Raw genomic sequence first — 15,054 nt, forward strand, 5'->3', positions numbered from 1 at the left:
GTCATCATTGTGTCGGGTCTAACATGAAGGATTCGTGACACGTGGGGGGGAGGGCAGGTGGGGGAGGATGTGTCATGTGACATAGTTACACAATATTCAAATTTACTTGAAGATGGATATGCATTATCAAATATTAAAAGCAATAATTTTATGATGCATCTCCATCCTCAAGTTATATAAAAAGGTTGATAGGGATCCCCTAATATTATGATAGATATACATGCAACAAAGGCTTGACAAATTTAAATTTTTTAATGTGATACACGTAGTATAAATTATATAGAGAGATATTTTATGGTAAGTATTAAGTTTATATATGTTTATTAACTAAAACGAAGTTCTAAAATATAATGATGGGATATGAGTTATCTTGATTTTAAATTATATGGTAACATGAATCTAATTTTATATATATATATATATATAATTCTTATTTCTAATTCTACTATAATATTTATCACTACTTAATTTAGCATTTTTTATAATATTTTATAATTTTTAATTATTAATATATATATATATAAAGAGTTTCTTATGTGTTATTATGGTTATTAATTAAAATTAAGTATAAAGTTTTAAAATATTACGATTAAGAACATAATTTATGAATCTTTAATTTTTTTAATGTATATAATTTTTTAGTTATTTTTAAATTTATTAAAAAAAATATAATTTCAATATAAAAAATTATTTTAATTATTATATTTATTATTTTTTAAATTAAATACCCTAATTATTGTAATTATTATATTTATGAATTTAATATGTATTGTTTTTTGTGGTGTTCTTTTATTATCATACAATATATTCCTCAGTACAATAAATTCCTCATTAGAATGGAGCCTCTCAACCTAATTAGTGAATCAAACATTCGAATTACATAAAGTAATCTTTAAAAAATACAAGTAAGAAAATATATAAATACATTAGGCGTATATATGTGAACTTTAGGTGGAAGAAGGTAAGTTGATTTTTGTTTCTTATTGGTAATCGACAGACTGATTTGATGAAGTCGTCTGAGCACTGCGAAAAGGGAAACACACAACACACGGGAGGAAACACGAAGGAAACATGTGGCAAGATTGAGTTTACAAGTGTTGCTCGCCCTGTTAAAAAGTTATGAAAGTTAACTGATCAATTTTGCGTTAAACTTAGTTAAGTTTATAAAGAATAAGGGAAAATCAAAGGAGGAAACATGTCGCAAGATTGAGTTTACAAGTGTTGCTCACAGTGTGCAAATGTTGTAAAAGATAATTGCTCAATTTTTCTTAAAACTTAGTTAAGTTTGTAAGGAACAAGGGAAAAGAAAAGGAGGAAACACGTGGCAAGATTGAGTTTACAAATGTTATCTGCAGTGTTAAAACATTGTAAAATTTAATTGATCAAATTTTCGTAAAAATTAGTGAAGTTTATAAAGAATAAATCCATCAGAATCGACACTTAAATTGAATCCTTTTAAATGTATTTTGAACAATAGTTTATAAATTTCATTAGAATTACAATAGTTTTTAAATTTCATTGCAATTCATCATGTTCACAATATCACATACATTTCAGTTTTATAATTTATAATGAATATCAGAGAGTCAAAGAATTGAAACTTAAATGTTAATTTAGAATAAAAAAAAATATGATTATGAATAAAAAAATTTCTATTTTTAGATATTTTAATTTATTTAATTGTGTGGAAAAAAAAACTATAAATTCACCAAAATAATTATACTCCGTAAATAGAATAATATTATAAATTTAATGTAACTACAACATTAGGTTAATGAAAGATATGAAGAAATGCATAAAATTGAATGTAATTACAAAATCATAGATTCGAGATGAAAGTTAATAAAGATTATTACCCATGAAACGTACTAAAAGTTATTCTTCATGAAAGTTACTAAAGGTTAGTCCCAATGAAAGTTGGCAAAGGTTGATGAAAAAAATACGAAAAAAAACATATAATTGAATTTAATTACAAAATCAGATTGGTGAAATATATGCAGAAATGCATAAAATTGAATGTAATTACAAAATGATAGATTCCTAATGAAAGTTACTAAGGTTTATTCCTCATGAAAGTGATTGAAGGTTATTCTTGATGAAAGTTACTAAAAGTTAGTTAGCAAAGGTTATTCTTGATGAAAGTTACTAAAGGTTAATGAAAGGAAAAGCTATTTGTAAAATAGATAATTAGAAATAAATATTGTGTGCCACTCATCCACGTTTCTCGACTGAGATAACTACTTCTACCATTCGTTAGTGATTATTGTTTGTAGAAGTGGATGCTAAAATGGGTGGGGTGGGGGTGGATTCTAAAACGGTTTCCATGATGGTGGATGCTAAAACCACTTGCATACTTGCGGAATTTCATATTTTATGGAAGCTTGCTTCTTCTGTTCTTGTTTCTTGGACTTTGCTACTACAATAGAATTGTGTGGGTGGTGTCGTTGCAGAGGAATACTAAAGTTGTCTCTCTTCAAACAAGAAACGAGTAAGACAAATTAACGACATTTTGTATTAAAAGTATGAATTTCCATGTAATTCCTATGTAAAGTTTTAATTAAACATATAACACTAGCTGGTGAACTATAGAAGCTTAGATCCATAAATAGTTGAATACTTGAAATTTTTAGAACAATTCTTGTTTTTTCTTATGTCAGGTTGGGAAGTAAGTTAGTGAGGAAGAGCAAGACTTGATAACGAGACTGTAGGTGAACTGCAGTTAATTCCATGAGGCAAAATTCGAGAAATTATCTAGGAATAATTTAAGTTCAATTGTGAAGAGATAGCTAGCACAGCATGGGTAGAGAGCAACCCCACAGACGTAAGGTTGCTACCCTATGGGGCAGTTAAGTTTATTGCAATATTTTTAACAAGCTCAACTGATAAAAGATGACCAAAGAGATTCATATGTATAATATATGCATTTCTTTAAGAAATGTTGCAGCCATACCATCCCTAACATTCTAGACTATTGAATCGTGGATTTGCAGATCCAGGGTTGTAGTTTTGCACCACAAAAGGATGGTACATGCCACATACCCATCGAATAATATAGAGAATTAACTAATGCCAACCACTCAATTTTGAAAAAAAAAAACAATATATAAAACATTCCTTATCTATAGAGGCTTACTATTAATGTTTTCTATCATACAGAGAGGAAATATGGTAGGGTCATTATGTCGTGTTGTTGACATTATAAATGAGGATAATTTATAAGTGAAGTCTGGTCCTCTTCAGAACAAAAGTTCTGAGTGCAAATAAGTGAAATATCGAATACAAATATTGTTCCAACCTAATGCAGATGCATAGAAATTTATACGTTAATTTTCTGAGAGCTAATGAAATATTATGCATACCATTCACAACAATGGACTGATAAATAACAAAATCCTTATGCATATAATGAGTGAATCGAACTATATCTCCAAAGCTATCTGTTGAACTTAAAGAATAATTGCGTACAGTAATTGAAAGAAGAATTATTATAATAGGTTTTAAATTTAAAACCCCGAAGGAAAATTTACAGATCATCATTAATTGTCCATATATAGTATAAATAAAATTCAGACCCTATAACATCGTTGAGGGTCCATCAACCAAAAATCTTAAAGAAAATGGTGCGAAGAGAAAAACCTAAAATATATTAGGGTTGCAATTTTTAAAATTAAAGATGGACGTGGTGGTTACAAACTGTGAAATCTATTGAAGAGATAAATATATAACTGAGGGTTCACCAAATCACAAGATATACATAGAAATAATGTATGTAACGCATAGTCAACCACCAATTTCTTGCAAGGAAGGCACAGTGGGGCTAGGTTGGGACTTCTTCAAGCATAAATGATGATTTTAAGAACTCCCTGGTCGGGAGAATAGAGAATGTATCTGAGTATTTCGCAAAGGGAGCAAGGCCATCTACCGGTAGACCACGCCTGAAAAGCATATCCAACGCTACAAGCATACACGTATTTGTAAATAATGAATATTGGTTTCTTGCAAGAGACCAAGAAGTTTCTTTTGGAATTGTAGCGTTAACCTATGCAAATAAGGTGAAGACAGTAAGTCACCCAGAAAAGTACCCTCGTGGAAGAATGGAAGATAAGTTTAACTAGTAGATTAGTGAGGTGCTGGCAAGGATATGTGAACTAGAGATAGAAAGGCAAAATGCATTGAAAATTGAAGCTTAGCTCGGACTATGGCAGAGCTCGGTTGTAGGGTAGCGCCGATAAGTGTGAATGGCGAATAAGAGATAGGGGTAGGGATTTCATTACCCTAACCTCCTCCAAGTGAATACCTACCGTCAGATCTGAGAAAGAGCGATCCAATAATGAGATTTCACCACCTATGCTTCTGTTGATCGACACATGTAGGCGGCAAGAGTTTCCGGAAGGTTCGTAGCTAAGGGTCAAACTATCACAGTTGACCGATTGAGAAATTGACTACCACCCGCTGGGAAAAGTTGCATTAATTTCAATTAGTGCAAGGGTAACTGGGTGAATATACATTAAATGATATTTAATGAACCTTCATTAAAGTGTTTAATGCACGAATGTATGGTAACTACAATCGGTGAATATACATTAAATCGGTGAATATACATTAAATGATATTTAATGAACCTTGCTTAAAATATTTAATGCACAGAAGTATGGAATAGTTACTAAGATATGATTTAATTTAATATTTAATATTTCTCAAACATTTAATTTAAAATTAATTATTTAACATTTCTCAAAGATTTACCAAAACCTTTTCCGCGCATAACCGTTCAAGTACTAATTTCTTATATAATGAAATTATATTTAAAATAATCCTTTTTAAATCCACATAAAACTTTATTAAATTTTAAATCAGATAGATTCACTCAAGAAAATAGATTGTAATAATAAAACAAATACTTTAAATTCGTAGCAGATGAATATTAGTAATTTGTCTCTATCAAGTAAAGACAACTAACGATGACTAAATTGAGCTACAAATTAGTAAGTTGTTGTGGAAATAATGCTAGCGAACATCTACAATATTAGTAATTTGTCTCCATCTAGTAAAGACAATTAACGAAGACTAAGTTGAGCTACAAATTAGGAAGTTGGTGTGCATATAATGCTAGCTAACATCTACATTAAATGTTGGCAATGGAAAATATCGACCTAAGTGTCCCCTAAACAGTATAAAAAACCATTAAAACCATATTGTTCAGTTGTGGTTTAGTGGTAATTTATAGAAATACAATAATTTGTTTTTAAACTGGAAATTCACATTGAATATATATATTATAGCTATAAGGAATGAAATCATCCTTGTTAGGCCAACACACTCTCAGGTTGTCGATAGTTAGGGTTGGAGTTGAAGACAGGGTTTTGGATTCAAGGTACCATGGCGGGCAGTGTAGGGGAGAGTGCTGCTCCCTCCTACAGCCAAGCAATCACAAGAGGAAGTCAAAACGTGAAAAAGAAACATTTCAAAAATCCACTGGACAAGATCTCAGAAACTAGAAGTCAGGGAACATCTGGAAGAAGCGAAGATCAAGATCAAGAAGGGGATCAACAGGAAATGAGAAAAGGAAAGGAGATTGGAGGTAGTAGTGAAAAACTGACTTCCAGAAACACTACGGGAGTCTGCAAACCCAAATCAGGCAGTATTCCTTGGGTTTTATTAAGCGACCCAACGATTCAAGCTCATAGAGATCATATGATGAAGCATGCAATTGTATTCAAGTTCATGGGGCTATGGCCGACGGAAAGGGATTTACATGTCTGGATAAGGAGCCATTGGAAACCAAGGGGGGAAATACATTTACATCTGGGATCTAAGGGTTTTTTCATAGTTGTGCTCACAAGCCTAGAAGACAAAGACAGAGTGTTTGAAGGTGGACCCTATTTCTATGCTGCGGCAGGACTCTACATGCGACCATGGATGATGAACTTTGTCCCGGAACGTGAAACATTCACTTTAGTACCGGTTTGGATTAGACTATATTCCCTTCCTCTGGATTATTGGTTGCCAGAATCTTTGAAAACCATAGGCAACAAGCTGGGGCATTTTCTAAAATTCTTAGAGGCAACTCTCAAAGGAAGATATACCTCCTTTGCCCGAATATGCGTGGAAATGGATCTATCTGGAGCCTTGCCAGAAGCAATCATTTTAGAAGTATATGATGAAGAATGGGTGCATACAATGGACTATGAGCACATACCATTCAGGTGCTACAAATGGCATGAACATGGGCATCTATAGAGAGACTTCCCTACAATCAACAAGGAAGATAATAAAAAAACCACTATCGAGAGAGATCTTGAGTGTTTCACCAAAGTTGTGAGTAAAGGAAAAGGAGGAAAGCGTCCACACAAGAAGGCAAATGAGGACAGGCACATAAGACAAAACAATTTGAAGATCCTAGAGGATGAACAAGGGAACAAGGAGACAATCCAGGACATGGATAATGTAATAAAAGAGCAGGATAGGGTAGCTGATATGGAGGATATCACAGTAGACAACTAGCAAAAGGATGATCTACCAAGGCTGATGGAGATCAGTAAGGACCAGGAGATGACTCCAAGTGAAGCAGGAACAGAGGACCATGAATTACAAGAGATTCTGGATAAGGAAAATCTGGACCTAGAGAAATTTCTGGAATAAGGTAAAGAGCTAGGAGTGGACTCCCTGCCAAAAGAGGATTATGATAGAGTACAACAACTCTTTCTCTGGAGGTCACAAGCGAAGGGAGCGAGAGTCAAAAGAAACCATGAAAGCCAAGAGCCAAGTGGGGTCAAGATGATGGAGAATCCTCAAGCCCAATCTCCAAAGAACTCAGGCAGGAAAAGAGGAAGAAACAGGCAAAATGAACTGCTGAGCGAATGTGGAAAACTGTTGATCAACTCAGGTAAGATGAAAGATCTTACCAATTATTCATTTACTAATATTTCTTAATGAAGCTCACAACCTGGAACATTAGAGGAATAGGTAATAGAAGGAAGCAAAGAAATCTTAGTAACATAAACAAAGAACAAATACCAGACATGGTTTTTATTCTGGAGACAAAATGTTCGATGGAAAAGATAATAGATATTCATAATAAGTGGTTATTCAATTATAAGTATTTAGAGGTCAAGGGAGATCATTCAACGGGGGGGATTATCACTTTGTGGGACCCCCAAAAATTGGGAATTCTCGATGTTGAAGCATCCTGGAACAACCTTTCCCTCATTTGTCAACCTGTAGGGGACAAGGAGACATACATGATTACGAATGTTTATGGACCTCAAAAGCTAGCAGATAAGCTCAAGCTTCTCACTTCCATGGAGGAACTTAGAGAGAGACATCCCACTCTGCCCTGGATCGTTGCAGGCGATTTCAATACGATGAGATCTCTTTCGGAAAAAAAAAGAGGCACTAGACAGTTAGGCAGAGACTCTATGGCCTTCAAGAACTACATTACGAACATGAGGCTGGTGGATACTAAAACAATAAAAGGAACCTTCACTTGGAACAAAAAAAGGGGAGGGGCCCATCAAGTTTTCCAAACTTGATAGATTCATGATTTTTGAGGACCTCTTTCTCTCAGGACTTGCCATGAAAGACTCCATTTTTCCCTTTGGAGGATCAGATCATTGGCCTATACAGCTGGAAGCCACCTTGATGGGCACTCCGAGGAATAGACCTTTCAGGTTTGAAAATGCCTGGCTTTCACATCCTAATTTTACTAATAATGTTGAGACATGGTGGAGAGAGGAGTTGAATCTTCAGGGTTCAAAAATGTATATGCTCCAACATAAACTTAAACATATAAAATCTTGTCTTAAAGTTTGGAACAAAAATGAATTTGGAGATATCTTCAAAGCCAAAAGAGAAACTGAACTAAAGCTCCAGGAGATCAATCAGACCATCATCACAGATGGCTTCATTGGAGAGAGGCAAAAATTAACTAACTCTTTGTAGGAAGAATTGGAGAATCAATGCTTACAAGAAGAAATTTTTTGGAGGAAGAAATCAAGGATACAATGGATTAAAGAGGGAGAAAGAAACACAAAATTCTTCCACAAAACTAGCATAGCTTACAGGGCACACAACAGAATCACAAAGATCAAGGATTCTCAAGGCATTGAGCTATTTTCTCATAGTGATATGGAATCAGCCCTTGTTCAGCACTTCTGCAACATTGCAAAGGAGCCTCTGGAGGATAGATATAGGTTCATTGAACATTTAACTCAATATATCGCTTAGCTAGTCACGAAAGATGACAACCACAATCTCAACATGCCAGTTTCGGAAGAGGAGGTCAGTGAAGTGATTAATGAAATGAAAAGTGGAAAATGACTAGGACCAGATGGATTCAATGTAGACTTCTTCAAAGCCTGCTGGGAAACTGTCAAACATGATATCCTCAAGGTGGTGGAAGACTCAAGAGGATCCAAAAAGGTACTAAAGGCTATGAATGCATCCTTCATAGCACTGATCCCAAAGCAGGAAAAGGCCATGACTCCGGATGGTTTTCGGCCCATAGCCTTATGTAATGTGGTGTATAAAATTATCTCCAAAGTGATAGCCAATTGACTCAAACCACTTCTACCCTCTCTTATTTCGAAGGAACAAACAGGCTACGTGGAGGGAAGAAAAATCCTCAACAATATCATCCAAGCTCATGAGGTGGTACACTCTCTCAAAAGCAACAAACAAACTGGCATGATCATTCAGTTGGACCTCGCAAAAGCCTATGACAAATTGAGTTGGGCTTACACAAGAGCAATTCTAAAAGCTTATGGTTTTGATCAGAACTGGATAAGATGGGTAATGGCATTAGTTACCTCAACCAGTTTTTCCATACTGCTTAATGGAGTTCCATCTAGCACCTTCACTCCATCCACAGGGCTCAGACAAGGAGATCCGCTTTCACCGTTCCTCTTCGTCCTCATGATGGAAGGGCTTGGTAGAGTGATTAATATGGAAAAGGATGAAGGAAGAATTCAGGGTATAGAACTTACCGCAGATGTAGAGGCAAACACTCATCAACAATTTGTAGATGATACTATGTTGCAGGGCATACCTACTGTCAGGGAGGCCAGAGCAATTAAAAATATCGTAAATGACTTTGCCATGGTATCAGGCACTGAGGTAAGCCTTAGCAAGTCCAAAGTTTTTTTCTTTAATACTAATATTTCTATTCAGAGAAATATTACGTGAATTCTTGGATTTCAAAGAGAACATCTACCTTCCAAATATCTTGGCATTCCTCTTACTGACAAACCGCTAAGCAAGAAAGTGTGGGAACCCATTTTAAATAAACTTCAGGACAAGATAAAAAAATGGACATGCAGATCACTAAATCTGGCAGGACGCCTTGTGCTCACATAGGCAGTCATGCGGGCCATTCTCATTTTTATGTTTTCAACTCTTCCTACTCCTCAAGGTATTAAGTAGATAATAAGAAGCATTCAAAGGGATTTTATGTGGGGCAGAGGTGAAGAGAAAAAGAAGTGGGTTTTAGTATCTTGGGACAAGCTTTGTAAGCCCAAGATCCATGGTGGTTTGGGGTTTCATAATCCTGAGACCCTCAGCAAAGTCTCGAAAGCCAAGCTTTGGTGGAGATGGATTAATGAACCGAATTCCCCCTGGGCTAAGCTTTGGAAACAAAAATATACCAAGCACTAGCAGGAAAAGGATCATGTTAGAATGTCAGGGCAAATCAGGTGCTCCCATATTTGGAACCTTGCCTAGGATAATAAAAACATTGTTCAAGACAATTTTTTTTTGGAAATTCAGGTAGGGGATCTTCGTAGATTTTGGGAGGACAACTAGCAACAAGAACCCAACCTGTATAGGGATGAATATGTAGAACTCAAAAATGACACATAAAACAAAGGTATGGTTCTGGCAAAAGATTTCTGGGAGCAGGGAAGGAACAATGTAAAATGGAGGGAGTAGAAGGATCTAGGATACGGTGATGAAAACAAGTTGAAAACCAAGGCAGAAGCCCTCACCCAGGAGCTTGAGCAGAGAAGGATCCTTGTCTCTTCCTCAACGGATCAATTAAGATGGGGAAAGAACATCGAAGGCAACTTTAACCTCAAAGAGGCCAGATGGGAAGTCATATGATTTAACTTTGTAAATCTTGATCAGCTCTGGAAGAAACTTTGGCAAAGTTAGCATTGGATGAAAATAAAGCTTTTCATCTAGCTAGTGCATCAAAGGAAGATCTTAACTTGGGAGAATCTCCTCAAGAAAGGCTTCATTGGTCCCTCTAGGTGTTACCTTTGTGGCGCGCATGAGGAGACGATTGAACACCTCCTATGTTATGAAAGTAGCTCAAGAAAAGATAGATAAACTCCTTAGAATTCAACCTCTTTGAGGGGGCAACATCCTTTACATTACATAAATGAACAATTATTGGATGATTCAAATGACAAAACCTCCTTTCTATATATAGGAGTCTAAGGAGTCACAATATAATCCAATTGACCTAACGATAATAATATAAAGCCACAAAAATAACAATAGAGGGATTCTATGGGGTACAATAATAACAATATGGGGGCAATAGGGGAACAACAATATTAATAAGGGGTATAACTACAATAGTAATGGGGTAATCACTAGTATTATAGGGACCCAACATGCCCCTCTCCTTCAAAAAAGTGTTGTCCTCAACGCTTGAGGAGTTCTGGATACTTCTGCATAAAATTCTCATCCTCCCATGTGGAATCTTCAACGGATAAGTTCTTCCACTTGATAAGATACTCTGAAATTGATCGATTTCGTAGCTGTCGAGTACTTGTTTCTGTGACTGCTTCCGGTTCCAATATAATTTTTCCTTCCTCGTCAAGTTCTGGCAATATTGTTTTAATTGGGAGCTTGTCCCCTATAACCTTCTTTAACATGAAACATGGAAAATTGGGTGCAATTGAGAAGCTGCAGGAAGCTCCAATTTGTGTGCCATAGTACCAATCTTTTGCAACACCTTGTGCGGACCATAATACTTTGGTGATAATTTATTATCCTTCTTAGCTTGCTTGAGGGACATTTGCTTATATGGTTGTAGCCATAGGAATACCCAATCACCTACATCAAAACTTCTTTCACTACGATGTTGATTTGCCTATTGTTTCATTCTATTCTGTGCCAACACGAGGTTATCATGATCCATTTTTACCTTGAAGTGTCTTCCAATTAGGTAGGTTCGCCATTTCTTAAGTACATGGAGTATTTCCAACATTTCCTTCTCATAAATACCTTTGCTTAAAAACTTTCCCTCGATTGGACGACTTTCAAAAGCAATGGGTCTTTCATCTTGCATTAGAATAGCACCAATTCCATTTCCTGAAGCATCACATTCCACAATAAAGGTTTTTGTGAAGTCTGGTGTAGCTAAGACCGGTGCTTGGCACATTGCCTCTTTAAGATGTTCAAAGGCCTTTGTTGCTTCTGGAGTCCATGAAAATGCATCTTTCTTCAATAATGTTGTTAGAGGTGCTGCTATTCTCCCATAATTATTAACAAACTTGCAATAATACCCTGTCAACCTGATAAATCCTCGCAGATGCTTTATGGATGTGGGGATTTTCCATTCCTTAAAGGCTTTAATTTTGCTAGGGTCTACCTTAACTGCTTCATGAGATACAATATGACCCAGATATTCCACCTCCTGGACTCCAAAGAAACATTTGGATCTTTTTGCATATAATTGTTTCTCCTCCAATAGTTGTAGCACCCTGTCAACATGTTCAACATGATCCTTCCAAGACTTGTTGTAGATTAGTATATCATCAAAAAATACTAACACAAATTTTCTAAGGAATGGTTTGAAAATTGAATTCATCAAACCTTGAAATGTTGAAGGTGCATTGGTAAGGCCAAAAGGCATGACCAAAAATTCATAATGACCCTCATGAGTTCTAAATGCTGTTTTCGGAATGTCTTCAGTCTTCATTCTGATTTGATGATATCCTGAACGAAGATCCAACTTGGTGAAGTAAATTGATCCATGCAATTCATCCAGTAATTCATCAATGACAGGAATGGGGAACTTATCTTTAATAGTGAGCTTGTTGAGCTCTCTATAATCTGGACACATGCACCATGATCCATCCTTCTTGTACACCAATACTAATGGAGCAGAGAAAGAACTTTGACTCGGTTGAATTATACCGTCCTCTAGCATTTCTGCAACCATACGTTCAATTTCACTCTTTTGGACATAAGGATATCTGTACGGCCTGATGTTTGGAGGAACACTTCCTGGAATCAAATGAATAACATGATCATGATCACGCATAGGTGGGAGACCTTTGGGAGTCTCAAATACCTTGGAATGATTGTCCAAGACTTTTTGGAGATCTGGAGAAATAGATTATTCCGATGTGGAAACATCTAGCGAACATAATTGTGAAATTACACCTCTTTGCTCCTTTTTTAGAAGCTTTTTCATACCATTAGAGCTAATTATCTTTGTTGGTTTCCCTGCAATACCCCTTAATTCAACTTCCTTTCCTTATGTAGGAAATTTGATGAAAAGTTCTTGAAAATTAAAAGCTATTGTACCCAAGGATTGTAGCCATTGGACTCCTAGTACAACATCAGCACCTCCCATTGGAATGGAAAGCATTAGGCTAGTCAATACATATTCTCCCATGGATAGCTTGATATTATGTCACTTTCCAGAGCAATTTATTGTTCCTCCATTTGCAATCATCACTTGACACTTTGGTGTTGGATATAGGAAGCAATTCAATTCTTTTGCTACCTTACAATGAATAAAATTGTGGGTGCTTCCTGAATGAATAAACACTATTAACTTTTTATTCTTGATTTGTCCTTCTATATTGATGGTTTGAGGAGTGGTAATTCCCGCCAATGCATTATAAGATATGGTCGGATTTATTTGTTCTTCATCTAGGCTTTGTTCCTGGAGTATATCGTCTTCTTTTGACCTTTCTTGCTCCTTTTCTTCTTCCTCTTCACAATCTATGTAGAGTAATTTCTTCTCAGCACACTTATGACCTTTAGCGTATTTGCTATCACAACTGCAACAAAGCCCTTTTGCTATTTTTTCTTCCAATTGTTGTGGTGTCAACCTTATAGGTTGTGGAAGACTAGGGGCAACAACATTTCCGTCTTTATAGTTGTGAGTGGTATGCTTCCTGGTTGCCATAATTTTGCTTTCCATTTTTCTTGATAACCTGAATGCCTTCTCTAATGAATTAGGTTCCCAAATGTTGTGGGGAAAAATGCCTATGCAGGACGATCCTATCCACCTAAGGTGTGACAGTGCCTTAGCAACAAACGAATACAGCTACACCGACTTCTTCCTTTATGAAATGTGAAAGAGGGGAGATCGATAGACTTACCGTTGTCTTCCGTTTGTCCCTCGATCTAGATCCTCTTCTCTTTGGGTGTTCACAGCTACTTGCCTCCTCGCTTGCTCAAGAGAACAACTAATTGATTCCCACGAGATCACAAGAGAACAGCTACCTGTGACAAGAGAACAGCTACTTGCGACAAGAGAAGAACACAACACAAAGGCAGATATTCATATTCATAAATGATTCAGGATTAGAAGTAAATCAAATACACTAATGCAATCATACAAATACACCAGTATATAGGAGAAAACCAAGATAGCTTTATTGATTGATAACAAGGTTCAGGAAGAGATACAACCCAGAGGGCTCCAATCCAGCATCTCCTTCCCAGCAGAATGGAATTCCTTCTTCAACTCCCTTCAAAGCATTAAGCACCCAATGTTTCCAGTCTCAAACCAACAACAATTCTTTGCAATAACAAAATTCCAGCCTCTAGATCTCATGGAGGAGAGATCTATATATAGTTATTTTGGAGAGAGGATGAGTAAGCTTGAGATCTGACTAGTGTCCTCTCCCTCTCTCAGTTCTTGAGTCCACTTGGAGGTTCTTGCTTCTACTTGGAGATTTGGAACCTCTTACTCATCACCAGTCGAATTCCCTGAGGCAAGTGTCATTTTGGAAGCTTCCTGAGCATTGACACATTGAGGAATGAGCCTGCCACTTGTCCAAACTCGCTCAGCGCAGGTAGCTAGTGTTGGAGTTGACATTCAACGCAGGTAGCCAGTGTAGCAGTTGACATTCAGCGCAGATGCTCAGTGGAGCAGTTGACATGATCCTGAATTGACTTGTTTTTGAGTGGTTTCAGGTGGAGAACTTTTGTGAATTGCTGTGGTTATTGAGCCTTGTTCCTCTAGGGGTAAGAACAACATGTTTAGGGACTTTGGATCCCTTAGATTATGGAAATTTCATGCTCAATGCTGTAAGGCACAAAAATGTCTATAACAGTTGCCCCCTAAAGTATGAGGCCGTTTATCGGGTGAAATGATTTATCCAGGAGGGTCCGAAGTTCATCCATTTGCCGGGAGGAGACCTATAATAAGATACAATACAATACATTATGATTCATACTGCTTTCATGATCTAGCTGAGGCGGGCATTCCCATGCTCAGCTTTATAAATTCATTTTTGTACATAGAACAGACGATCGTCTGATGGTAGACTGATAATTTTGGCGAAATTATCATCCTTTGAGTAGGATGATCATCTGCTGCAATGATGTACATGTCAAATGTCTTTATTTTTCCTGAATATATATCGCAGCCCGGATGGATGAAACTAGATCCGGGGTCTTCAAACTCGTTCGATCTTCACTCTAAGTACAAGTCGATCCATGTGAGAATTGCGCTGAAGTCGAACATGGAAAGACATCGCTTGATTACCGGTCAATGATGTAAACCGTTAACAAGCGCGAGAGGAATCACCGAGAATGAAAATGACCCTCAAGGTACTGCAGTACAATTCACGTGGTGTGAATAAAGGACTTGGCGTCGAACACCACGTAAAATCTTCTGGTCGAAGGTCATTGATGTATACCTGTCGCCGGAAGTGAGAAACTTGCCATTGAGGCATGCAAGCTTCAAAGTACTGAAGGGGTTGTTCCTAGATCAACTTCTTGGATAATGAGCTGATGTCGACAAGAAGCGATCCGTCAAAGGAGGGCCTTGATGAATCCCACATCAGTGACACGGAACGGAGC

This window comes from Pinus tabuliformis, chromosome 6 (assembly GCF_031772625.1).
Source record: "Pinus tabuliformis cultivar Carrire ecotype Pingquan chromosome 6, CPIR1, whole genome shotgun sequence".
Classification (NCBI taxonomy): Eukaryota; Viridiplantae; Streptophyta; class Pinopsida; order Pinales; family Pinaceae; genus Pinus; species Pinus tabuliformis.